Source organism: Hemiscyllium ocellatum, chromosome 21 (genome assembly GCF_020745735.1).
Source record: "Hemiscyllium ocellatum isolate sHemOce1 chromosome 21, sHemOce1.pat.X.cur, whole genome shotgun sequence".
Lineage (NCBI taxonomy): Eukaryota > Metazoa > Chordata > Chondrichthyes > Orectolobiformes > Hemiscylliidae > Hemiscyllium > Hemiscyllium ocellatum.
In genome coordinates this window covers 35,269,954-35,292,882 of record NC_083421.1, presented here as the reverse complement: position 1 = coordinate 35,292,882, position 22,929 = coordinate 35,269,954, and the positions used below count along the sequence as shown (strand labels likewise).

The 22,929-nt window shown below is 39.9% G+C and overlaps 1 protein-coding gene across 10 annotated transcripts in view; it reads right to left on the bottom strand.

Annotated features, from left to right (window-relative positions):
• tncb (tenascin Cb) overlaps nucleotides 1-22,929 on the bottom strand; it is a 438,107-nt gene that overhangs the window by 305,734 nt on the left and 109,444 nt on the right. For 5 of the 10 annotated variants that reach the window (XM_060841315.1, XM_060841318.1, XM_060841319.1 and 2 more), the window contains one exon: nucleotides 10,075-10,182. The exons of the other annotated variants lie outside the window; for them this stretch is intronic. The gene's annotated coding sequence lies outside the window, so the exon portion shown is untranslated. Of the gene's footprint in view, nucleotides 1-10,074; nucleotides 10,183-22,929 lie in introns of those variants that run through there. 10 annotated transcript variants of the gene reach the window in all.

The following is a 22,929-nucleotide window of genomic DNA, read 5'->3' as shown; positions in this document are numbered from 1 at the left end:
GATGACACAAAGATTGGAGGTGTCGTCAATTGTATTGAGGGATATTGCAGGCTGTAGCGTGACATGGACTGGATGCAGAGCTGGGCTGAGAAATGGCAGATGGAGTTCAACCTGGATAAATGCGAAGTGATGCATTTAGGAAATTCGAACATGAATGCTGAATATAGGATTAAAGACAGGATTCTTGGCAGTGTGGAGGAACAGAGAGATCTGAGTGTGCAAGTACATAGATCCCTCAAAGTTGCCATCCAAGTGGATAGGGTTGTTAAGAAAGCAAATGGTGTTTAGGCTTTCATTAACAGAGGGATCGAGTTTAAGAGCTGCGAGGTTTTGCTACAGCCCTACAAGTCCCTGGTGAGATCACACTTGGATTACTGTGTCCAGTTCTGGCAGCCCGACTATAAGAAAGATAGAGAGGCTTTGGAGAGGGTGCAAAGAAGTTTTACCAGGATGCTGCTTGAACTGGAGGGCTTGCCTTATGAAGAAAGGTTGAATAAGCTCAGACATTTCTCTCTGGAGAGAAGGAGGAAGAGAAGAGACCTGATCGAGGTATACAAGATAATGAGAGGAATAGATAGAGTCAATAGCTAGAGACTCTTCCCCAGGGCAGGATTGATGGGTATGTGGGGTCATAGCTTTAAGATATTGGGAGAAAGGTATAGAGGAGACGTCAGAGGTAGGTTTTTTACGCAGAGTTGTGAATGCATGAAATGTGTTGCCAGCTGTGGTGGTGGAAGCAGAGTCATTGGGGACATTTGAGCGACTGCTGGACATGCACATGGATAGCAGTGAGTTGAGAGATGTGTGGGTTAAGTTACTATATTTAACATTAGGATTAAACCTCAACAAAACATCGTGGGCCAAAGGGCCTGTTCTATGTTCTCATGTGGTTGAACATTGTCTTAATTCAATAAGAAAGTCTTCTCAGCCTGTCTTATTTTAGGTTTGAGATCAAATAAAGTTGATGGATTGTCAACAGTAAGGAATTATTTTTTCTTATGTACCCTTTCCTTGGCAAGTGGGCAATGTGCAGAATTGGAACTATGATAATGCAGCTCTTATCCTTTTTTGATGGTAGCATTCATGGGATAGGAAGGTACTGTTAATTGAACCTTGATGAACTATTGCTGTACATCTGCATATGGTCCATATTGTAACAGTATGTGCACTAATAGTAGAGGGATGCTGATCAAACACGTTGCTTTGTGGTGGATAGGTGTGTTTGTTGGTTTGTTATTGAGGCCACACCTATCCAGGAAAACATTGAGTTTTTCATTGTTCAACAAGATTCTGAGTGCAAAGGTTGGAAAAAATTGGATCATTTTATTTCTTTGGTAGAATTAACTGAAAACATCCTTTGAAAAATCTGATTGATTAGCATTAATCAATGTATCCTTTGACACTTTACAAATCCATGAGAGCAATGCTTATTCACAAAATGTCCGAATTTCTCACAGCATTGTAACTGTACATAGTAGCAAATGATTCATTCCAAAAGTGTCAGTTGAATAATTAGAAATGCTATTGAGAGCTTGGTATATATTTTTTATTGTGTTCATAAAGTCAGAGTTTTAAAATAAAAGTTTCAGCAGACACTTGTTGAGAGAGCTTTGCATCTCCTTTTTCTGGTCAGGAAGCCAAAGAGAACTATCATCTTTATCTGCATAACTTTGCACTGACATTGAGACTGTTAGAGAAGATAATCTGTTCTGCCTGTTCTCTTAAACTCATTGGATGCAAGATTGAATAAGCGTTAAATAATTTTAATATAAATGATAATTTCTTTACAAATTAATTCTTTACAAATTTTCTGGTAAAGCATTGCTTTGATTCTCACAAATATAACCTTTATTTTTATTCATTTAAAGAATGTGGACATCAATGGCTCGACCATCATTTTTTTGTTCATACCTAATTGTCCATGAGAAGGTGGTCTTCTTGAAGCACTGCAGTCCATGTGGATAAGGACAGCCACAGAGCTGTTTGGGATGAAGACCCAGTGACATTGAAGGAACAATGATGTAGTTCCATTTGTAGCTAGGAGGGAGCTTGCAAATGGTGGTGGTCCAATCCATCTGCTACTCCTTTCCTTTTAATAGAGGTTGTGAGTTTAGAAGGTGCTGCCGTTTAAAGAACCTTAGTGAATTACTGCAGCACATATTGTTCACACTGCAGCCATTTTGGAAATTGGGAATTTTGAACATGGTAAATGGGGTGCCAGTCAAACAGGCTTCGTTTACTCTCAAGCTTTTTGAGTGTTTTTTGGAAAAACACACTTGTATGTTTTTGTGATACAGTTGTGACCTTCTCATTGTATAACGCAATAATTTCAAAGCTCCAAACAATTGAAGAGACAATAGGTCCTCAACCTGAAACCTGATTTTGTGTCTCATTCTCATAGAATCATAGAGATGTACAGCATGGAAACAGCCCCTTTGATCCAACTTATCCATGCCGACCAGACATCTTAACCTAATCTAGTCCCAGTTGCCATCACTTAGCCCTACCCCTCTAAATCCTTCCTATTCATGTACCCATCTAGATGCCTTTTAAATGTTGTAATTTTACCAGCCTCCACAACTTCCTTTGTCAGTTCATTCCATACATGCACAACCCTCTGCGTGAAAAGGTTGTTCCTTAATCCCTTTTAAATCTTTGCCCTCTCTCCTTCAACCAATGGTCTCTAGTTCTGGACTCCCCCACCCCAGGGAAAAGATTTTGTCTATTTACCCTATTCATGCCTAGTATTATTTTTTTAACCCTCTATAAGGCCACTCCTCAGTTTCCGACGCTGCAGGGAAAATAGTTCCAGCGTATTCAGCCGCTCCCTATAGATCAAACCCTCCAAACCTGGCAACATTCTTGTAAATCCTTTTTGAACCCTTTTAAGTTTCACAACATCCTTCCTAAAAGAGGGAGACTGGAATTGTACATAGTATTCCCCCAAAAGTGGCTGAACCAATATCCTGTACAGTCGCAACATGACCTCCCAACACGTTGCCCGATCTGCTGAGTATTTCCATATTTTTTGTTTTTTTGTTTCAATTGTTTAGCACAATATAATAAACTGAGTTTTGTCAGGGTCAATATTATAATAATAAAGCTATTCTGATGTCAGCAGTAGTTTATTATTACAATGTTAGCATTTGTGTCACTGTCATTGGCTAGATCTTACAGTCATTGGCCATGCTCAGCTGAGTTTTGCTGATTATGATAAAACTGTGGCCTGGATAAATGAGTGAGTGATGATATTAATTGTTCAGCAAGTTTACTTTTAAATATGTTTGGAGGCCTTTCTGATACAGCTTCCTTTGTTAATTACTTTAGCATCCAACATCTCTGACTAAGCGATGTTTATCTCTGCTCATCCTGAAAGAAATATCTGAGCAAGTTCATGACATTGGGCCAAACTCAACAAAAGGTGAGTAACTGTTAGAAGCATCCACAGTGTGATTTAGTCAGCATATCTCTGCGCATGAGAATTTTGAAATTCCTGAGTACATACCGTGCATGGGAGTACCTCAGAACTTCCTCTGTGTGCTAACTTGCAGCAATTACCTCAAAGTTCACCATTAATTCAATCAAGCGGTATAGACAACAGCGATAAAGTGAATCCTAAGAAGGGTATAAGGCAGTAGGAATATACTTCAGAGAGAAATCAGGAGGGCAAAAAGGGGACATGAGATAGCTTTGGCAAAGAGTGTTAAGGAGAATCCAAAGAGATTTTATCAATACATTAAGGACAAAAAGGTAACTAGGGAGAGAATAGGACCCCTCAAAGATCAGCAAGGCAGCCTATGTATGGAACTGCAGGAGATGAGGAGATGCTAAATGAGTATTTGGCATCAGTGTTTACTGTGGAGAAGGACATGGAAGGTACAGAATGTGGGGAAATAGATGGTGACATCTTGAAAAATGTCCATAATACAGAGGAGAACGTGCTGGCTGTCTTAAAACGCATAAAGGTGGATCCATCCTCAGGAGTTGATAGGGTGTAACCTAGAACTCTGTGGGAAGTTAGGGAAGTGATTGCTGGGACTGTTGCTGAGATATTTGGATCATCGATAGTCACAGGTGAGGTGCTGGAAGACTAGAGGTTGACTAATGTGGGGATACTATTTCAGAAAGGTAATAAGGAAATCCAGGGAACTATAAACCAGTGAGCCTATGGTGGGCAAGTTGTTGGAGGGAATCCTGAGGGACAGGATATACATGTGTTTGGAAAGGCAAGGACTGATTAAAGATAGCCAACATGGCTTTATGAATGGAAAATCGAGTCTCAGAAACTTGTTTGAGTTTTTGAAGAAGTAACAAAGAGGATTGATGAGGATAGAGCAGTGGATGTGATCTATATTCACTTCCGTAAAGTGTATGACAAGGTTTCTCACTGATGACTGCTTAGCAAGGTTAGATCAAATGGAATACAGGGAGAAATCGCCAATTGAATGCAGAACTGCATCAAAGGTAGAAGACAGAGGGTGGTGGAGGAGGGTTGCTATTTAGACTGGAGGTCTGTGACCATTGGTGTGCCACAAGGATTGGTGCTGGGTCCTCTGCTTTTTTGTCATTTATATATGGGTGGCACGGTGGCACAGTTGTTAGCACTGCTGCCTCACAGCGCCAGGGACCTGGGTTCAATTCCCGCCTCAGGCGACTGACTGTGTGGAGTTTGTACGTTCTCCCCGTGTCTGCGTGGGTTTCCTCCGGGTGCTCCGGTTTCCTCCCACAGTTCAAAGATGTGCGGGTCAGGTGAATTGGCCAAGCTAAATTGCCCGTAGTGTTAGGTAAGGGGTATATGTCGGGGTATGGGTGGGTTGCGCTTCGGCGGGTCGGTGTGGACTTGTTGGGCCGAAGGGCCTGTTTCCACACTGTAAGTAATCTAAGTAATCTAATCTAATAAATGATTTGGATGTGTACCTGGGAGGTATAGTTAGTAAGTTTGCAGATGACACCAAAATTGGAGGTGTGGTGGACAGTGAAGAAGGTTACCTCAGAGTACAACGCAATCTTGATCAAGGGGGTGGATGGGCTAAGGAGTGTCAGATGGTGTTTAATTTAGATAAATATGAGGTGCTGCATTTTGGAAAGGCAAATCAGGGCAGGACTTATACACTTAATGGTAAAATCCTGGGGTGTGTTGCTGAACAAAGAGACCTTGGAGTGCAGGTTCATAGTTTCTTGCAAATAGAGTCACAGGTAGATAGAATAGAGAGAAGGCATTTAGTATGTTTTTCTTTATTGGTCAGAGCATTGAGTAGAGGTGTTGGGAGGTCATGTTGCAGCTGTACAGTACATTGGTTTGGCCATTTTTGGAATATTGTATGCAATTCTGGTCTCTCCCTATTGGAAGGCTGTTGTGAAACTTGAAAAAGTTCAAAAAAGATTTAGAAGGATGTTGCCAGGGTTGGAGGATTTGAGCTACAGGGAGAGGTTGAATAGGAGTTTTCCTTGGAGTGTCAGAGGCTGAGGGGTGACCGTACAGAGTTTTATAAAATCATGAGGGGCATGGATAGGATAAATTGACAAACTCCTTTCCCTGGTGTGGGGGAATCCAGAACTAGAGGGTATTGGTTTAGAATGAGAGGGGAAAGATATAAAAAGGACCTAAGGAGCAACCTTTTCACGCAAATAGTAGAATGATCTGCCAGAGGAAGTGATGGAGGCTGGTACAATTGCAACATTTTAAAGGCATCTGGATGGGTATACGAATATAAGGGGTTTAGCAGGCTATGGGCTAAGTGCTGGCAAGTGGGACTAGATTAATTTAGGATATTTGGTCAGCATGGACAAGTTGGATGCAAGGGTCCATTTCCATGATGTACGTCTCTATGACTCTATCTGGACCATTGTGTTTAAACCTGGAAATGTGGTCGGTCCAGAGATATCACAAATTTGTTGGAACTTTTAAGAGTTAAAGAATAATATTGGCTAGCATGTACAATAGTTGAGATTTTATAACCCAGATTGTGCTGACACTTGGTAATTGTTCATATGTCCTTAGCAAAAATAAATTATAACACAACTTTAAATACATTAAACTTAAAGCCACCAGAATATGCAATGGCATGATAAATCTATTTCCAAGAAGCATGGCACAGTTAAATTGTTGAGTTTATGTCACTAGAACAAACAGCTGCAGAATGCTCGAAATGACAAATTTATCTCACATTTGTGTAAGAGTGATTAGAGGATGTAATCACCCATTTTGTATAAACACATGATCAAATTTGATGGAATTGCAATTTATGACACATTTTGTAATTGTAATTATCACTGTTAATGCAACCTTGACCCAGTCTCTACCCCCTGTGCTCTCCCCACCCCCAACAAAGTCATTAAAAAGCTCAGACTTTTCAGTTATTTTCAGTTGAAAAAAAAACACAAAAAATATCGGAATACATGTGGAATATACAAATATCATTCTTTAAAATTTTATCTACATTTAAAGAATGTAGTTTTCCTTCTGGGATTCTTTTCATTCCGGTGGGGTCATTTTCAAAAGATTATCTTTTGGCACGTGCCGTCATCATTAACATGCACCACCTCTAATTGCCCATCGACATGTTTCTCGCTCCTCTAGAAACCCTCATTAAAAATTGTCACTTCCTTCCTTCTCATCCTCTACCTAATGATGTCTCCTAGTGTTTTCACAGCTGCTTTAAAAAACCATCCAAGAGGATAACATTTGTTTCATTTTGTGAGGTTTTACATTTAAACCTTTTACTTAGAGCAGGGATAAAATAATGCAACATTCTTTTCTTGTGTGTTGGAATATTATAATCACCTCTGAGACTTAGGGGCAGCAGGGTTGGCTCAGTGGTTAGCACTGCTGCCTCACAATGCCAGGGACCTAGGTTCGATTCCAGTCTCAGATGACTGTGTGGAGTTCCCTATGTCTGCTCAGGTTTCCTCTGGGTGCTCCGGTTTACTCCCACAGTTCAAGCTGATGTACATGTTAGGTGGATTAGTTGTGCTAAATTGCCCATAGTGTTCAGGGATGTGTAGGTTATGTGCATGAAACAGGAGTAAATGTAGGGGAATGGGTCTGGGTGGGATACTCTTCAGAGAGTTGGTGTGGACTTGTTGGGCTGAAGGGTCTGTTTCCACACAGTAAGGATTCTAATTCTAAATTTTCTTATGAACAAAGGAAAATGTAGTCAACTATTCTTGCCCACTCTTTGTACAACATATCAGAGAATGTCTGTGAATGATAAACTGAGTTTTATTGAGTTTTGTACATTTAGTGTCTAAAATGAGGGTCACCATCATCTAACACAAAGTGAACTTCATTGTATGCCTTCAGGTAGAGACAAGTGATTTGATTATTTTTACACACTGTTTAATCCCCAATTATTAACAACAATCTTTTTTTTAAATGACTAGGCTTTGAAATCAATGCTTCCTGTCCTTTATTCACATCAATGAATTTTCTCAGATGTTCTCACCTGTAAACATCAATATGAAGTCAGACGGAAACTAAAGACATGGTCGCAATCATATTGCTTATGAACAACTAACTGGTGTATTACTGTGTTAGTGAGAAAAAAACTCTCACTTCAAAATTACAAACAAGGAAGATTTAAATTTATTTAATTTTCTACTTCACTCTTGTAGCTCTTCCGAGGCTTTTTTTTCAATTCCATGATGTTTCTACTCATAGCTGTTATGTGACCAGTCTGATGGAGCTTACACAATACGAGATTTTAACATAATGGCAGAAATATTGAAGTAACCACATAGTTTCAGGTGTTTCAAAGGCAAGACTGTATCCTTAAATTGTGAATGATGGGCTATTCCTTTCGTTGGGAGTTAACCAGTTTTGCCCAAAACATCAATATTCCTGCTCATTGGATGCTGCCTGACCTATTATGCTTTTCCAGCACCACTCTGATTTTGATAACCAGTTCATTGCAAACAGATGACCAGAACCAGTTGACACTATTGTGGTTCTGTTCGCTGAGCTGGGAATTTGTGTTACAGACTAGATTACTTACAGTGTGGAAACAGGCCCTTCGGCCCAACAAGTCCACGCCGACCCACCGAAGCGCAACTCACCCATACCCCTACATATACCCCTTACCTAACACTACGGGCAATTTAGCATGGCCAATTCACCTGAATTGCACATCTTTGGAATGTGGGAGGAAACCGGAGCACCCGGAGGAAACCCACACAGACACGGGGAGAACGTGCAAACTCCACACAGTCAGTCGCCTGAGTCGGGAATTGAACCCGGGTCGCTGGCGCTGTGAGGCAGCGGTGCTAACCACTGTGCCACCGTGCCGCCCACGTTTTGTCCCCTGTCTAAGTGACATCCTCAGTGCTTGGGAGCCTCCTGTGAAGTGCTTCTGTGATCTTTCCTCTGGCATTTGTAGTGGTTTGAATCTGCCGCTTCTGGTTGTCAGTTCTAGCTGTCCGTTGCAGTGGTCGGTATATTGGGTCCAGGTCGATGTGCTTATTGATTGAATCTGTGGATGAGTGCCATGCCTCTAGGAATTCTCTGGCTGTTCTCTGTTTGGCTTGTCCTACAATAGTAGTATTGTCCCAGTCAAATTCATGTTGCTTGTCATCTGCGTGTGTGGCTATTAAGGATAGTTGGTTGTGTCAGTTCGTGGCTAGTTGGTGTTCATGAATGCAGATCGTTAGCTGGCTTCCTGTTTGTCCTATGTAGTGTTTTGTGCAGTGCTTGCATAGGATTTTGTACACTACATCGGTTTTGCTCATGCTGGGTATCGGGTCCTTCGTTCTGGTGAGTTGTTGTCTGAGAGTGGCTGTTGGTTTGTGTGCTGTTATGAGTCCTAGTGGTCGCAGTAGTCTGGCTGTCAGTTCAGAAATGCTCTTGATGTATGGTAGTGTGGCTAGTCCTTTGGGTTGCGGCATGTCCTCGTTCCGTTGTCTTTCCTTAGGCATTTGTTGATGAAATTGCACGGGTATCCATTTTTGGCAAATACATTGCATAGATGTTCTTCTTCCTCTTTTCGCAGTTCTGGTGTGCTGCAGTGTGTTGTGGCCCTTTTGAATAGTGTCTTGATGCAACTTCTTTTGTGTGTGTTGAGGTGGTTGCTTTCGTAGTTCAGGACTTGGTGTGTGTGTGTGTGGCTTTCCTGTACACCAGAATATGCCAAACATCATAAGCAGCACACAACAGATAAGGTCAAGCAGTTTCACAATGGACAAATCATATATAAGCTCTGCAGTCCTTACACATCCAGTTGTGCATGGTAGTGGAGAATTGACCAACTAACAGGAGGAGAAGTCTCCACAAATATTCCCATTCCCATTCCCAGCATTGGAGACCCTAGTGAAAAAGACAAGGGTGAAGTATTTGAAATGATTTTCAACCAGAGGTACTGAGTAGATGATACATTTTGGCCTCCTCCAAGAATCTTCAGTGTCACAGATGTCAACCTTCAGCCAATTCCATTCACTCCATGCAATATCATGAAACAGCTGGAGACACTGGATACTGCAAAGGCTATGGGTCCTGACAGCATTCCAGCAATAGAACTGAGGGTTTGTGGTCCAGAACTTGCCACTCCCCTAGCCAAGTTCTTCCAATACAGTTTCAACACTGGCATCTCCTGACAATGTAGAAAATTACCCAGGTATGTCCTGTACATATGAGGCAAGACAGATCCAACCCAGCCAATTACAGACCCATCAGTCTACACTCAATCATCAATGCAGTCGGTTCTGCTATAACAAGTATTTTTTAGATTAGATTAGACTTACAGTGTGGAAACAGGCCCTTCGGCCCAACAAGTCCACACCGACCCGCCGAAGCGCAACCCACCCATACCCCTACATTTACCCCTTACCTAACACTACGGGCAATTTAGCTTGGCCAATTCACCTGACCCGCACATCTTTGTGACTGTGGGAGGAAACCGGAGCACCCGGAGGAAACCCACACAGACACGGAGAGAACGTGCAAACTCCACACAGTCAGTCGCCTGAGTCGGGAATTGAACCCGGGTCTACAGGCGCTGTGAGGCAGCAGTTCTTTGATGTGAATTGGCTTTAACACGATTGAAGAATTTAGACCACTATTTGTAGAATGCGAACTTTCCTTACCTGTATTGGCTATAACATGATTCCGGTCCCATTGGTTTAAATGGTGCTGCTATTATGTGACTTCCTTATAATGTGCGATCGCAGGGGATCGGAACTATAGCGTTGAATCTGAACAGAACATACAAGGGAATGAAAGTGTTATCAACAGTGCTATCAAGCAGCATCTGCTTAGCAAGAACCTGCCCTGAGATGCCCTGTTCGGGTTCCTGACCTCATTACAACCTTCATTCAGAGTGGACTGAATTCCAGAGGTGAGGTGAGACTGACTGTCCTTGACATAAAGCCTGCATTCGATTTTTTGTGGCATCAAGGAGCCCGAGCAAAATTGAAATCAATGGGAGTCATGGACAAACTCACTGCTGGTTGGAGTTGTAGCTGGCAAATAGGAAGATGGTTGCGGTTGTTGAAGATCAGCCATCTCAGCTTCATGATGTCTTTCGTGGCATTCCTCAGGTAGTGTCCTAGACCTGACCATTTTTAGCTGCTTCAACAATTAACTTCCCTCCATTTTCAGATCCGAAGTGGGGATGTTCAGCATTGATGGTGACTAATTAGACCCCAAAGCAGAAAGCAGTCCATGTCCATATGAAAAATGACCTGGACAATATCCAGACTTGGGTTGACAAGTGGCAAGTAACACTTACACTGCACAAGTGATAGGGAATGTCTAACTCCAACAGAAGGAAATCTAACCATTTCCTCTTAACATTCCATGCTTTTGCCATCACTGAATGCTCCATTATCATTACCCTGTGCTTAACATTGACCAGAAACTGAACTGGAATGAACATATAAATACAATGGCTACAGGAAGTTAGAGGTTAGGAATCTTGCATCAATTAATTCACCTCCTGACTCTCCAAAACCTGTATACTATCAACGATGCACAAGTTTGGAATGTGATGGAGTAATTCTCATTTCCCTGAATGAGTTCAGCTCTAACAACATTCAGAAATCTTGACACTGTCTCAGACAAAGTAGCCTGCTTGATTGACACATATTCATAAACATCCATCACCTCCACCATCGATGCTCAGTCAGAGCAATGTTTACAATCTACATTATGTAATGCCAAAGTTCACCAAAGACTCTGAGACAGCACCTTCCAAACCTATGACCACTACCCACCTAGAAGGGCAATGATAGATGATCCTGGATTTGTTTCTGTTTGGGTTAAGAAGAATGAGGGCCTATTAGATTGAAGTCTACAAGATCCTGAATGATCTTCACAAGGTAGATGTGAAAAGTCTATTTTCTCTTATGGGTCGGTCCAAAACTAATGGGCATTATTTTTAAATTTGAGCTTGCCCTTTTAAGACAGAGATGAAGAGGCAAGTAGACTAGGACCTGTGGACACAACCTTAGAATTAGAGGGGGTCAATTCAGGACAGAAATGCGGAGACATTTCTTCAGCCAGAGAGTGGTGGGCTTGTGGAATTCGTTGCCGCAGAGTGCAGTGGACGCCGGGACACTAAATGTCTTCAAGGCAGAGATTGATTGATTCTTGATGTCATGAGGAATTATGGGGAGAATGCTGGTAAGTGGAGTTGAAATGCCCCTCAGCCATGATTAAATGGCGGAGTGGACTCAATGGGCCGAATGGCCTTACTTCCACTCCTTTGTCTTCTGGTCTTAAGAGAATGTGTCTCCCCCAGAGGGTTGAGTGACTTTTGAACTCTTCGTCTTAGAATGCAGTAGATGTGGTCATTGAATATTTCTAAATGACTTGTCAAAATCTCAGGACCCAGCACAGAGATCAATGGTTCTATTCACCACAACTTGCCAATCAGACAATCCCTGTTTTCTGCCACCCAGCCAATTTTCTGGCCATGTTAATGTGTTGTACTTACACTGCAAGCCTTTATTTTTCACAGGAACTTTCATGCAGTAACTTGTCAATTGCCTTGTGGAAATCCAACTGCAGTACATCTATACGCTGTTCATTATCTACAATGCATGTTACTTCATCAAAGAACTCCAGTAAATCTGTTGAACATGTATTCCCTTTAACAAAACCATGTGCATTCTTTTAATTTACCTTAGGCTTTTCTAAGTGCCCTGCTACAACCTCTTTAATATTCAATTCTAATTTCTTCCCCATGAAAGATGTCAAGTTAATTGGTCTATAGTTTCCTAGACCATCGACTGTATGTTGAGATCGTGAAAGGAAACTAATCAAAGGTGCACTGTGTTCAAGATAGAGACACTAACAGCTACATGAGTGTATGAAACATTTGCAGGTAATATCCTAAGGTTAAAATTTACTACAGTAACAGACCATAAACAATTGCTAATATTGAATTTTGACTTTAATTTGCCGCAGTTTTATCTCTCTGCTAGTCTGGAGAGATCATTAATGAAATCACCTGTAGTGCACATGGAAGCTGCATTCTTTGTTGAATCCCACATCCTTTCAAGAATGTCATTAGTTGCGAGGTTGAAATAATTGTCAAAGGCCTTCAACATCTCTTTGGATATGTTTGATACCTAATTTACTCCTTGGTGAGCAATGACATTATTTGCCTTATTCCCAGTTCTGTACAGAAATGTTTTTATTTGTTCAGTTTCTAATAAGTTTAGAAGCTATTCTGGATCTTGATTACTCTCTTCTCTAGGATGTCCAATTTTTTATGTTCCATTTGGCCTTAAATCTTTTTGGCAATACTATTTCTGATTCTATAGCCTCCTCATTTGTATTTTATCATTGAATGATGTTGTATTTGAGAGTTGTTCCATGTTTTATTGCTGCAATGAATGTTTACTCACCTTTCACAGCTGAACTGCATTAGATAATATGCATTTCACTGCATTCTCTTTATCTCCCAAAGATACTTTGTACTCGACCATAAACACGTACTTCTTTCAATTCCCTTGATTGTCTTAATTAATTATTTCTGTGCTCCAGGAATATGGGTTTTCTCTCATGGCTTTCTTAGTTTCATTCTTCCAGCCCTATCTCATAGTTCTACATGTTCTTATTTTTAATTACTGCCCTTTTAGCGTGAATTGCTGCTCCACTTACAGTTTCACTATTGTACAAAGTTTCATTTTGTTTATGACCCCTGCAATTCCCAATGGATGACCACCTCACTGCCTCAACTCAAATGTGAGACCACTTCCACAGATATTGGCCTCATAATGTAATCAGTACCCCTGCCTTGTTCAGTCTGTAATGCTTTCTGTGTCATTCTCTGAAGTATTCTTTGAGTGTTACCATGCAGTTTGTGGTATTCACTACTGTCAATCAGCTGTTTCTCTTGAAGTTTCTTGAGTCACCATCATGTTTTCTCTCACTTTGTCCTGTTTTCTCTTAAGTGGCACAATTTAGGAATGGTGTGGGTCAAAGCTGCTCACTATAGTGAGTAAAGGTAAAAACGAGGTAGAAAGGGCTTTTGCCCGAAACGTCGATTTCACTGCTCCTTGGATGCTGCCTGAACTGCTGTGCTCTTCCAGCACCACTAATCCAGACACTATAACGAGTAACCCTTATCATCAGGTTCTGTTTGGGTTCCTTCAAGTCTGGTGTAATTTCATGTGTATTAGGATACTGCGTCCTCCCATCCCCAAACCCCACCCTCCAACCTTCTGTGTCTATCTAGATAAGTCTCATTAACAAACAAGACGATATTATTATATTATTGCAACTATTTACAGATATCATAAATGAGATCCACATGACTGCAAAGACCATTAGGATTACACTAGCCTTATATTTAACTTCCACAAGCTCCTTCTCTCCTCTGATCAAGTCTCCATGACTTCAACACAATGGATAATGCATTCAATCAAGTATTAGCCCTTTTGGAACCATATGCAACAGGAAGAACATGACAAAACAGAAATACTTTTGTCTTGATCAGATGAAGGTGAATATTTAGATGTACCAGCTATCCAGACATCCAGGAAGATGAAGGGCTATCAATTTCTGGAGCCTTGAACAGTAGTCAATAATGTTCAAACAAAAGCTTGGAGAACATAAATTTTCAACTATTTCTGAGAGAATTATGAATATGATCAGGGAGGTTGGTGCAATCATTATGGTTCCAATACCTGTGAATAGATTTGGGACAGTTGTAGCTGGATGTAATGACTGTAAAACGACAGTGGCTTGAGAAGGTAGGAGGGGTGTAGCATAATGGATTAAAACTCAAACATGTACATAAGCTACATATACAGAAATATATAGTAACCAACTTAATGGAGAGAAGCAACTGTGTAGACGTTGTGCTAAGTTTAAGAGTTCGTAGAAATTTGTATAGAGTGATCTTAAAGCAATCTCTCAGACACCAACAATATGCCTTTAGCAATGCAAAGCAGGAACCTCTTGCAAGTCTATAACCACAATAACAGGTAAGTGAGTTAACTTCATTTAAAGTAAATACATTGATATATTTATGCATTAATGGCCATACTAGAAATACTGCAGAGGAGAATTAAACTGCTTTGACAGTAATTTTTCTGAAATGCCTTTTCAGTCTGAGTGTCACTTACCATTAAAGAATTGCTTGCTTATGGTTGAACTGATGGAACGTTCACAGCTGATCATGGGCCCAAAATTCGATATTCTAAATTGACCCACAGGCAGAGAAACTGGGCCTAACAGAAATTGGCCAAGCTAAATTAAACAACAACCAGCAGCTATTGGCTACAGAGAACCGTGGAAAGGTCACAAGGTCACAAAGGTTTGGGGCAATCAGTTACAATCAGTCCGATGGGTTGTGTATTAGGGAAATATCAATTGGACTTTCTGGCACCTTGACTTACTACCATTTCTTGAGGTCATGAACTTCACACCTCCCTGGCATGGCAACAGTGAAAGGTATTGGCATGACTCTGTAGGAAACTTTGAAGCCTGCTCATGACCCCATTGGTCAAAATCAAAGAGGATAACAACCCACAGCTAGAAGTCACCCTATCAGTGAAGGCTCACAGCAAGACTTATGGTGGACAACTGATGTGTAAGATCCACCTTTATAGAAGAGAGCCAGCCCTATTTTAGAGAGGAAGGAAATTCTAACAGCCCAGCTCAAACATATGGATTGTTGCAGGTAATATCTATCTTTATCAGATAGAGTTGATAGAGTGTAAATATTGTGCGGATTTGTGAAATGCTCACATTTTGTTTTTAATCAGAAATTTTTAAAAATACAATCAAGTTGAACAGCAAACTAAATTCTGAGTCCCTTTTGCCACCTCATTGACAAAAGGTCTAATGTAAAGTTCTTTTAATACATAAACTTGTCAAAGTATCCAAAACACAAAAAACACAGTGCAAAGAAAACAGGCCAGTCAGCCCCACTGGTCAATATTGGTGAGCCCTCTCCAAACCTAACTCACTCAACATCATCTGTTTGTACTTCAATTCCTTTCTCCTTCAGAAATCTCTAGAAATGGGGTTGGAGTAGGGAGGCTGAGCCCAGGGCTTGCCCACTTTCATTAGCTTTATTTTTGTTTTTCTTTTTATCTTTTCTTTAAAGGCTGGAGAGTGGAGGAGGCCTCCAGTGGCTGCAACTGTGGCAGAGGCAGAGGCAGAAACACAAGGACCAGCCAGACAGCTCCATCCTAACCCGGTGTCTTTCGGCATGCAAAGAGAAAGGTCCCAGGCTGACACACCGGGTTGGGACTCGCAGGCTAGGCTGAGGCTTCTGGCCTGCAGCTAGGCCCGATTGATTAAAGGAGAGGAAGCATCAGCGAAAGGGACAGATGGCAGATCAGTGGCAGCATCTGAAGGAGGACCAGATGGAGAACAGAAGGTATGCAACCTGCATATCCCCAGGCCCATGGCTCCAGTTTGGACATGGCAATCACAGGAGTGGTGGCAATAGAGGCCTGTAACCAAGACTCCAGAGACTGTTGCAGAGACCCAGCAGCAACTGAAGGAGCAGCATTGGAGGAACAAGAAGAAGAGAGAAAGGTGAATGTTATTGCTGTAAAATATTGCATTCTATTCAGTGTTTCAAGATGGGGCTTGAACATTGTGACACTTTGTGTAGAACACGTGAGAAAACAATTTTCCCTATATTTTTATATAGACGTGACAATAAATCTAACTGTAAATAGCTTCCTACTAAAAACAACAATGATTTTTGCTTCAACTATTTCTTGTGATAGCAAATTCCATTGTAACCACTCTCTGAGTAAAGCAGATTCTTTTGCAGTCCTTCTTGGATTTATTTGTGATTATTTTATATTTCTGGCCTCTCATCTTGGGCACATCCAAAATGGAAAAATTCTTTCTCTGCTAATCCAAATAAGTTCCATTATGTTAAAAGATCCCAATGATGTCAGCCCATTGCAAACAATTCAATAAATGTTGTATTTATGTCCTGTGTTACCAGCTGAGACACTCATGGTGATAAGTAACAAAAGTAAATCACTAGATATCCTGACTAAAGATAAAAGCTGGTGACATAAGCTGAAAAATACAAATACATTTGGAATAAATTTAAAGACTAATATCTGTACAAAATGAATGTTTCCTTTTTTGGCATAACAATGGTGTCAAGTTGGTACCTGATCATCGACAGATTTCTTGCAAATTGAAAAAGATTCAAAATATATATAACATTATTAATTCTCTCTTCACAGGGACATCCTTCTTTTTTAAAGACTAATGGCAGCTTTGTGCTAATAACTTAAACAGCCCTTCTTCAATGTCCACACAGCATGTCAAAGACATTCATTCAATGAACTGGGGAACTCAAAGGGTTTTTCACAAAAGCCATTTGTTAAGGAATGGTGAGGAAATGAAAATGTATTTTTTTCACATTATGCAAAATCCTGGCAAAAGGAAATCTACTTTCCACTTAAAACCAGCCAGTACTTTTTTTTGTTTGCTTTTGAACAGTAAGGAATGTCTTGCCTATCATGATCCCATTTTCAATCACATTAACACCAGACTTAGAATTTCCTCAATATCATTGTTCAGATTCTGCAACATTTAATTTTCCAGACTCTTTCAAAACATAAATGTAAGGCTTGATTTTTATGTTGGGTATCTGCACCCTACTATCAAGTTCAAATTTGGATCAGGAATCCTGGGCTGGGGCTTGGGGGTAAAATTTCATGGAGCCGGAAGTGTAGAGTTTAGAGTGACTTAATTAGGCAGAAACCAAAAATCTCAATTTTCCTGACAGGAGATTGCAATGCCAAGTTAGCAGTGTATTCCCAGTGTGACATGCCACATGCTAGCTTGTAATGGATTCATACTGGTACTATACTTGCATGCCACATATCCTTATTAACATGAAGCTTTTGTGATATTGTCTGTGTGATGCATGCATATTTTTGATGTTATTTATTGTAAGTTTGTTTTGTTTTTGAGTTAGTAACATCTGGATTTTCTGTGTGTCAAATTTTATTAGTTAACTTGCATTTCTGTAGCTGTCATGATTTATTTTAAAATAGATTTTGAGCCCTAGATTTAGATTTGGTGATTTTTGTATACTTTGATAGAGTTTTATAGCCAAAGAAATTAAACAACATCTGGTTTAAAAGACCAGGAGAAGTTTCTTTAAGTTTTGGGTGCTGTAAGAGAGTTATTTTACTTTTAGTTTATTTTGTATTTTCAGGAGTCCTATGACATCTTTGGATGAAAATGGCAATATAAACTGTGCTCCTGAAAATAGAAGGATATATGTATTAAAACTAGGTTACTATAAGTAAGGAGTTAGTGATAATCCCAAACTAGAAGTGTTGGGATAAAACACTGAGGAGGTTACTTGAAACTGGGTATTTTTGAAGCCCAAATGTCTAATAGCTCCAAGAAAAAGTTATCTGAGTTCCAGTCTCTAAGTTAAAGACACAAGTGACTTAAATCAACGAAGATGTTCGAGACAGTGACTCTGGTTTGAGTAGTGTATGAGTGGTGGTGTTGCGTATTATGTAACGTGTGTTTTTGGTACAGTGCCAAGCATGTGTTTTGTATATTTATATAAAAACTGTTGCTTTTCTTTTCAATTTATAAATGTATTTTTTTAGGATTAATGGGATTATACTTTTACTATGAGTTTAAAAACCTCTGAATTTACATTAGAAATTAGATAGCTTGGTTTATTCCATCTTAATTTCTTTTGTTAGTAATATATATTAATAAAATGTCTGCTTTATCATGTAAATAAAATCTGGAGTAGTGTGCGCTAATGCTTTAGTGAGCGATCACTTTGCTAAAATCAAATAACAATATCTGATTGATACACTTAGGTTTAAGCTTGGGATCCAATTAGTTTAGTAAAAACATCAGCTGGGAGCATAGCACTTTGAGATTTACATCCTGCCATTTAGGTAAAGTCACCAGCCCACAGGAATCTCACGGCACTCAGTATACATTTGTTAAACATGATATGCATAAATTGACAATGTGCAGTTATATGTGAGGTTAGCAATGTTTTATTTTGCTGAATTCACTGTTCTGGGCTTTATTACAATATTTAAAATGTTCATTCCACTTCTATTGTAGATTGCCTTCCACCCTGTTTCCAGTCAAACCTGAAAGCAATGGATTTGAGGCAGGTCTGGGTAAATATTGATATCCATTTTCAGGCTAAAGCCTAAAGAGCTGATTAGACTGATTACATGATGTACAATAGAATGTTATGCAATAGAATGGTAACAATGAAAGTGAAAGGAAGAATTCACAGTGCAACTGTAAAACTGGCCTTTACCTACAGTGCAAAGACATAGACAACACCATAATGAGAGGGATAACTAAATACTGCTTAGTAACGAGATGAAGATGCTAAGATGTACATTTTGAGTATTCAGAAAGGACAAAGTTAAGAACCAGCACATCAGGGGTCAGTCAAGTGTGTGGGAGCATGGAAGCAATTCTCCAAGAAGATGTTGATATGATAGACCATCTGTTGTGGAGAGAGAGGGAGGGAGAGAGGAAATGTGAGGCAAATGATGGAAATGGGATTGCCATGAAGAATGAGAAAAGATGTGAGCAGACTGAAAGATGTGATGGTGAAGGACTTAAATGTAGTTGGATCAGAAGAGTGACTGACAGGATGAGTTAGAGAAGGGTGACAACCAAGTAAAGTAGGAAAATCTCAGAGAAGGATAATTTCTACCCAATTGAAAACCACCCTTTTGTTGAAAGTTAAAATCTCTCCCATCGAATGGCTTAAATGCCATACTTACTCTGAAAGATCTTAAGTTGATTTCTTTGTACATGGTAGATTAGGATGTTATCACTCTGGATGGACACAGTCACTGTGATTGTTACAACTATCCCACTAGGTGTGTTTCACTTCAGTGCAGAATGGTGGGAACAGGTCACAAATGCTATGCAAGGTCAGGCAGATGACAAGTAAAAAATGAGGTCTGCAGATGCTGGAGATCACAGCTGCAAATGTGTTGCTGGTCAAAGCACAGCAGGTTAGGCAGCATCTCAGGAATAGAGAATTCGACGTTTCGAGCACAAGCCCTTCATCTGCTCTTATTCCTGATGAAGGGCTTGTGCTCGAAACGTCGAATTCTCTATTCCTGAGATGCTGCCTAACCTGCTGTGCTTTGACCAGCAACACATTTGCAGCAGGCAGATGACAAAACAAATGATGTTTATATATGCTAGAGTAAATGTGTTAGTTTGTATTAAGTTACTTCCAAAAAGAGGACTAAAATTACTATCAAAGCAAAAAAAAGTCCACCATTTCCAAATTAAATGTCCTTAGATTGAAATGCCCTTAGGTTGAGCTATATTTAAAATAATTTATGATATTTCAGTTACTTCAAAATTGAGAAGTTTCAAGTTCTCGTCCTTGAGTCCAAACCCTCCATGGCCTCATCCATATCTTGTGTTATTTCAGGTTCTATAAGCTTTAGACTCCACAATTCTAGTTCACTATTACACTATTACGGGCGGCACGGTGGCACAGTGGTTAGCACTGCTGCCTCACAGCGCCAGAGACCCGGATTCAATTCCTGACTCAGGCGACTGACTGTGTGGAGTTTGCACGTTCTCCCCGTGTCTGCGTGGGTTTCCTCCGGGTGCTCCGGTTTCCTCCCACAGTCCAAAGATGTGCGGGTCAGGTGAATTGGCCATGCTAAATTGCCCGTAGTGTTAGGTAGGGGTAAATGTAGGGGTATGGGTGGGTTGCGCTTCGGTGGGTCGGTGTGGACTTGTTGGGCCGAAGGGCCTGTTTCCACACTGTAAGTCTAATCTAATCTGTAAGTCTAATCTAATCTAATCTTCTGACACCATCACTCCCTCTCCATATTTTGATAACTCCACCACTCTGGGATTGTAGAGGTTTAGGGATGAAGGGGTGATTTGAGTGCTTTTTGCCTTCCTCAAGTTTTCCACCTCTGTTTTGCTGAAGTCACTTTTTAAAACCGACATCTTCCAGCATGTGTTTGGTCCATCTTAATATTGTGTTATTGTTTAGTGTCAGATTTATGTCTGATAGTGTCCCTGTGCAGTGCTTTGAATGTTTTACTATCTTAAAAGCACTATAAATAGTAATTAATATGAATAAGATTTTTTGGGTTGTTAATAATACATGTGTGGAAGGAATTAGGTAACATATTGTGTATTCATTAGCTTTTAGCCAGCACTGCAAAGTGAAATATTCCCCTGTGACAAAAGTGCCAAATAGGCAGCCCATTCTGATTAATTGATGGCGTTGTGCTGAAGACCACACACAGAGTGTTTTGTTTTTCCTTCAATTAAAAATCAAATGCTGTTGAAAGTGACGATAATAAAATTAACAAAAGCTCAAACCACATCTGATAAAACAGGCATACAATAAAAGTAATTATTCTGCAAACTACTTAAGACATTCAGAAGTTTCAAGGTAAGTATTGTGTGGTGTCTTATACTGCTGACAATTTAATTTTTTTAAAAGTCAAGATTGATTAGCTAATGATGATTGCTCAGCAACTCTGGCATATCAGTGCAATCTTACCTCTTATGATAAATGGGAAAATATACCAAACAAGTGAGCTAGTGAGAATAACATTTATTTTGGAAATAGTTAAACTTAAAGTAATTAATAACTTTGAATGAATATAAAATGCAAAACACCACAAATAGAAACACAAGTCGCTGAACCTTAGTTCTAGGTGCAGAACCCAGAGTCAGATGAATTACTGGGTTCAGATCCTGGCCCTTGATATTTGCCATGCTTTTACTTGATGGGTTACCACATAATTGTCAAGGTGTGCACTTGAGCAAGAGTGAGCTTTCAAGGCTGGAACACCAATAGGAAGACCTCCAGTATACAGATTGGCAGCTCCAACATTAGAGATGGGCGCTGCCAAGCTAAGTAGGACAAAAGGGCATATGAATTCAGAGCATAATATGCCATTCCACACCTCCTACCTGCTTCATCATTTAATAAGATCATAACTGATCTGATTGTGCCCCCTACTTTCTTCACAATCCTTTGGCTCCCTTATCAGTCAAAAGTTGACAGAAAAGTATTCAATATCCCACCTCCACTGCTACTTGCAGAAGAACATTTCACAAATTATCAATCACTTTTATATTGTGTACCGTAGTCATGATCTTTCCCATGAGGAGGGACATCCTCTCAGCATCCATCGTGTCCAGTCCCCTCTGGATCTTATGAACTTCCATTAGATTAACAAAGTTTTAGTGAATACAGGCCCAACTTTGTCCAACTATTCCTCATAAGACAATCCCATCATATCCTAGGATTCTCAAAGAACTGTAGAAAGGAGAGATAACAAAAACATGCCTCAAGAGGGATTTAAAGATTTAGAATATTAAAAATGCAAGAGCTGCAAAATCACCTCAGCGGAGGGACATTTTCATCACTGGCTGGCTAGTGGTCAAAAAACTAGCTGCTTATGTTTGGTTTTGGGAGGTTTTAGGATGGTTGGTGAGTGCTGGTTCCTACACCATCCTAGTCTGGCTATCTTCATTGCTTGGCTGTGGTTTCGACTTAATGTGTGGACCTAATCAGCTTTCTTCTCAGTGGCCTGAACACGTCCTTTTATTAACCCTATATGCTACCCCTTGCTTTATCATTCATCTGATCTTTTCAGAACAGAAAGGGCTCAGAGCTTAGGCCATGCCATAATAACACTGGTGGCAGGAAATATGAATTCCATAATCTCCAGTCCCACATGCTCAGCTTCTGAAAATCCTGCATAAAGTTCCCCTTAAACAGCTATGTTGCGTCTCTTAAGAGTAGACTGAAGAATATGTCTCCATACACATGAATATGTAGTTTCCTTCAATAATTTAATTTGAATATAATTCATATTTCCAAAGCTGTGAGATTATTCAAGTAGCTGTTCACAATTATAGTGCTGAATTATCTGATGAAACACCATTTCTGCTAAATTCATAATCTGTTTATTAAATGATTATGATAGCTCAGTCATATTTTGTTTTGCCTTCAATTTAATGTTTAAATCTATGCTTCATTACTTTTGATGTTATGTAAATCATTTCACTGTAATTTGAGTTGTCTTTGAAATACATGCCACCAAAACATTAACCAAGAATATTCCATATTAAACATATTCAACATATGTTATTATTTATATTACCAAGTACCTTAAAGTAAAATTCATGACATAATAAGCATTTAGAAAACCCTCCCCTTCAACAAATAATCAAAAATATTTCCATTTAACTTCCTAAGTGCTCTAAAAGCAATTTTGTATGATCAACATCACAGCTGATCAAGCAGTACATTTACTTGTATGAAAAATAACTTCACATCTTGTTAACAAAGCCCAGAATACTACGTAACTGGGATGTGTTTTATTATGGCTTTGTTTCAATTAATTATTTACAGTACTCACATCACAAATTCCAACATTTTCAGCTGTAGTTGATGCGATTCACCAGCAATATTGCACTGTCAAAAGCATTGGACA